The sequence below is a fragment of the Dipodomys spectabilis genome, unplaced genomic scaffold (assembly GCF_019054845.1).
Source record: "Dipodomys spectabilis isolate Male_0828 unplaced genomic scaffold, ASM1905484v1 ptg000463l, whole genome shotgun sequence".
In the NCBI taxonomy this organism is placed as follows: Eukaryota; Metazoa; Chordata; class Mammalia; order Rodentia; family Heteromyidae; genus Dipodomys; species Dipodomys spectabilis.
The window spans coordinates 6,266,363-6,271,247 of record NW_024871140.1 but is presented as its reverse complement, the minus strand read 5'-3'; the positions used below and the strand labels follow the sequence as shown (position 1 = coordinate 6,271,247).

General features: G+C 44.1%; 1 pseudogene; it reads left to right on the top strand.

The window, feature by feature from the left end:
* The first annotated feature begins 2,238 nt into the window (after positions 1-2,238).
* On the top strand, positions 2,239-3,861 carry LOC122098183 (annotated as a pseudogene).
* The last annotated feature ends 1,024 nt before the right edge of the window (positions 3,862-4,885 follow it).

The window sequence follows — 4,885 nt, the reverse complement described above, 5'->3', positions numbered from 1 at the left end:
ATTTTGACCAGTTGCTGGTGGCTAACATCTGCAATCCTACTACTGAGGAAGCTGAGATCTGAGGATTTCAGTTCAAAGCCAGTCTTCAAGAAACTCTGTGAGACCTACTTCCAAAAAACCACCAGAAAACCAGAAGTGGTGCTGTGGTTCAAGTGGTAGAGCGCTCTCCTTGAGCTGAATAACTGAGGGACTGCCCCCAGACCAAAAGGTCAAGGCCAACAACCAACCAAAACAAACAAAACAAGAAGAAAAAAAGAAAAAAACCAACTGTATGAAGAGGAATAATCTCCAAGTTTTTATTCAAATTTTTAATGCTTGTGGCAACTGTTTTCATTTGGTAAAAAGTGGACAGCTTATATATGTCATTGTGATAAATTTGCTACTATGTGGTTGCTTTTCTCCTATTTATAGTTTTATTCATCTAACATTATTGAAGATGAAAAATCCATGAAGGGAAAGACCTATTATTTGGCAAAACTGGTCAGTTAAAATGACTAGTACATTCTAGTACTTTGGCAAAGAAGTTGTCATTTTTATTCCCTCCCCAGGATTTGAACAATGAAAAAAAAATGTCTTGACATTTCCAAAAAGTGAGTAAGACGGCTCATATTGAAATAATTAGAAGATAGTGAAAAGAAAGTTTAGGGTGCATAATATGTTTAATTTTTAACCTTTCTCACAAAAAACTTCCAAGAAACTTAACACACATTTGTTATAGATATTTATATCAAAAAGCCCACTGCAGGTGCCTGACACCTATAGTGTGCAACTCAGGAGGATGCGATCTGTGATTGAGATTGGAGCCAGCCTGGAAAAGCAATAATTGCATGGATGATGCCTCCTACTATTATATCATGTCTTTTCCTCCAATCCTCAAAGTGAAGCTGTCTCCCCACATGACCATCCTTCTGATTTATTGACATTAACTTTTTGATTTATGGTTTTCTCCAACAGCATGACATGTGCATGGAGGCAGGCCATTCACATCTGTATTCACATCTTTCTCTCTAGTTGCCTACAATAGTGCCTGGTCCTCAGTGCTTAGTAGTCTTGTGTGGAGATGAGCCTGTTCTGCTCATGAAATCTCAAAGTTCAATCAGGAAAGCTCATCAAGCTGTGGTCTTATAGTAAATCATTTCTTCTAAATATTATGTTTTTCTCCTTGTGTATCTAAGTCCACCTAAGGGTGAGATCAGTGCCTGACACCTATCGGTTGTGATAGCAAAGGTAGCTATGACATTATAGAAATTTATTGTGAAGCTTCAGGAAGACCTGATAACTGAAGCACCCAAATTGGTAGGTTCCCACATCCTGGAATACATTCCACATATCTGCAATCAAACCATCATTCATTCTTTGCTGGGCTCAGACTCATCATATGTTTCCCTTCTCTATTTAAAATAATGAAAAATGTGTTTTTGATATGTTATTGAATTATTGAAATGTGCCTCCAACCAAAAAATAATTCCATTAGTGGAATGTAAATATTAGGCATGGATAAAAACAATCATAAAAACTCCTAGGGAAAAGATCAAAAGTGGCAGCTACTACAAAAGTTGTTTCTTAATCTCAGCACTGGTGTCTCACACCATAATCCTAGTATAATGTAAACTAATGAAACTTTTCTTTTTGTACCAGTCCAGGGGCTTGAACTCGTGGCCTGGGCTCTGAGATCATTTGATGAAGCCTAGCACTTTACTACTTGAGTCATAGCCACACTTCTAGTATATTTGGTAGTGTAGTGGAGATAAGAATTTCACCCACTTTTCTACCTATGTTGGCTTCAAACTGTGATCCTCGATGTCAGCCTCTTGAGTAGGATTACAGGCATGAGCCACCAGTCCCCAGCTAAAAGTTATTTTTGTAAGATATAAAAGTTTACTTATACAGGGGAAGAAAGGGGGAGGGCGACAGCGGTAGGGGAGGGCGAGGGCTAGGGCAGAGCCTGAGTGTTCCACACATCCTGCACCAGCGCCTCGTGGCACGCCCCACTCTCCTCCCATGGCTGGGACCGCTGCAGTCCTCTTGGTCCTCACGGTCCTCAGGGGCCTGTGCAGGAGCAGCGGCAGCAGCAGGCAGCCAAAGCGGCCCACCTACCCTGCAACCCAGGCCTGGCCGGTGCGACAGCAGGTGATGGAGTAGCTGGCCGCCAGTGTAGCAGAGAAGCACTGAATGAGCCTACCCTGCCATCCCAGAGGAGCGCACTCCAGTGCCGCATCCATCAGGCCCGCCGGCTCAATGAGTGAACAGAGTATCTGTCAGGGAAGAGCTACTGCATTGGTTTGTGATGATGCCAATAAAAGTGGGTGCCAGCTGCGGTTCAACTGGGTTCAGCAGAGTTCATATCTATCGCCATACAGGCAACAACACATTCAGAGTGCTGGGCAGGAAGATCCAGGATCATCAGTTGGTGATCAGCTGTGCCATCCCCAAAGGATTAAAGTATAATCAAGCAACACAGACCTTCCACCAGTGGCGAGATGCCAGGCAGGTGTACAGTCTTAACTATGGCAGCAAAGAGGATGCTAATGTCTTCGCAAGTGCAATGATGCATGCCTTAGAAGTGCTGAATTCACAGGAGGCAGGACCAAAATTGCCTAGATAAAATTCACAACTGCCTGATCAAGTTCAAAATGGCCCATCCCAAGAAGAGTTGGACATCCAAAGAAGACAACTGCAAGAACAGAAACGTCAGAAGGAGCTGGAGAGGGACAGGCTGGAGAGAGAAAGAATGGAGAGGGAAAGACCAGAGAGAGAAAGGTAGAGAGAGAGAGGCTGGAGAGAGGTTGGAATGAGAGAGGTGGAGCAGCTGGAGCGGGAGCAGATGGAGCAGCTGGAGCAAGTGGAATGGGATCAAGAGAGCAGAGTGCCGAGTAATGCCACCTCTGCCTTTGTGGAGACCCCTGTAAACTCTGAGCTGGGAGACCCCTCTGCTTCTGAGCCAGGCTTTCAGGAAACCTCTCAGCTGTCGGAGGCTCCAGCCCCGCAGGGTGTTATCTTGGGACCACCTGCACCTCCATCTCCTCCAACACTCCCACCAGGTCCAGCCCAGGCCTCTGTATTCTCTCCTCCCCCAGAACCTCCTCCTTCACCCCCACTGCTATCCTCTGGCCCTCTTCCCCCACGCCCTCTTCCTAATCAAGCCCCTCTCCTGTACCACCTCCTGCCCCTCCCTTCCTGCATCCGGATTTTTTTTAAGGATCCTTTTCAGAAGACAATCGTCCTTTAACTGGACTTGCAGCTGTGATTGCTGGAGCCAAGCTTAGGAAATTGTCACGGGTGGAAGATGCCTCTTTGCACGGTGTTCACAGATGTGAACTCCGTGTCAGCTAAAACAGACATGGGTGGTGGAAATGGACCCGTTCCCTTGGCAGGTAGCAGCTTAATGGAGGAAATGAGTCTCCTGATGGCCAGAAGGAGGAGAATGGCCGAAAAGGGATCAACAATAGAAGCAAAAAATGAAGAATCAGAACCTGTAACTTCTAAGGTCTCATCAACAAGTACACCTGAACCAACCAGGAAACCTTGGGAAAGAACAAATACAATGAATGGCAGCAAGTCACCCATCATCTCCAGATGAGATTCTCCAAGGAAAAATCAGATTGTTTTGGACAACAGGTCCTATGATCCATTATAAGTCCACACCCTTGTCCCAGCCCAGTGCTGACCGGGTCCAGACAGAAAGCCTTGACTGTGACATACTGAAGCAGGATATTTTAGATGAGATGAGAAAAGAACTAACCAAGCTGAAAGAGGAGTTCGTTGATGCAATCAGGCAGGAGCTGAGCAAGTCAAATACTGCATAGAGAAGCAAACTAAGCAGAGATAAGACTTGAATCTGGAGAAAAACAAAAATTCCTACAAACAACTCTCAACATCACCCCTACAGTTACGAGCTATCAGAAGAAAGTGGAAAAGGAGTCAAGGGAAAATCCCCATCCTCTGAAACCTTCTTAAGTTGTGACTCTGGCGATCATCTGTTTTCATCTCCGTTTGCTGCTGCTCTGACCTTTACTGCAGGATGAAAAGAGAGTTATGTATGAGTTTCCATAACATTTATGCAGAAAATATAAACCCATCAGGCAAGATCGCCATGCATTGAGATATTTTCATGTTGAAATAAAACCACACATTTCCCACAAACCCACTGCTAAAATAAAGAGTAGAAAGGCTCATGAAGTTCTCCCCCCCTTCCACATCCTCCCCTCTTTGAGTGCTGAGGAACTGAGCAAGCTCTGCTTTTGTATTGCATGTCTCTCTCTCAGGTTTGTCTTCCTATCGTATTTGGTATTCCATGACTAATTGAAATCAGCCCTATGTAGGTTTAGATCTTAAGATGAGGAACAAATAGAATTGTACATGTTTTCAAAGGATGACATTTACAAGAAAGTGTCTGTAGATGACCAGGTCAGTCGTGAGTGATTGTATAGTGATAGGAAGTCCAAGTTAGCCTTTAGTGGTTAATTAGAGAAGAGAGCATTAAGGACTTTCTTCAATTTTCAGCCTCCTGAATCTGGCATAGCTCTTCTCTCCAATTAACTTTCCCACAAAAGCCAAACGTTATGGTTAGTCCCATGTATGCACTGAGAGAGCATCTGAAATTCAATTTCTACTCCCAGGCCAAGCAAAAATGAAAAAAATAATAAAAATAAAAGGAGGTGGAAGCAAGCACATATTAAAGTTTTAAAATGACCCAAATGTTGCTGGTCATGTGTGTAATCCTTACTACACAAGAGGCTGACATCTGAGGATTGCAGTGTCAAGTCAGCCAGGGGAGGAACCTGCTTGAGACTCTTATCTCCAGTTACACAGCACAAAACCTTGAGCTGTGGCAGAGGTGTTAAAAACACCAGCATTGATTGTGAAAGCTAAGATATAGGTCCCA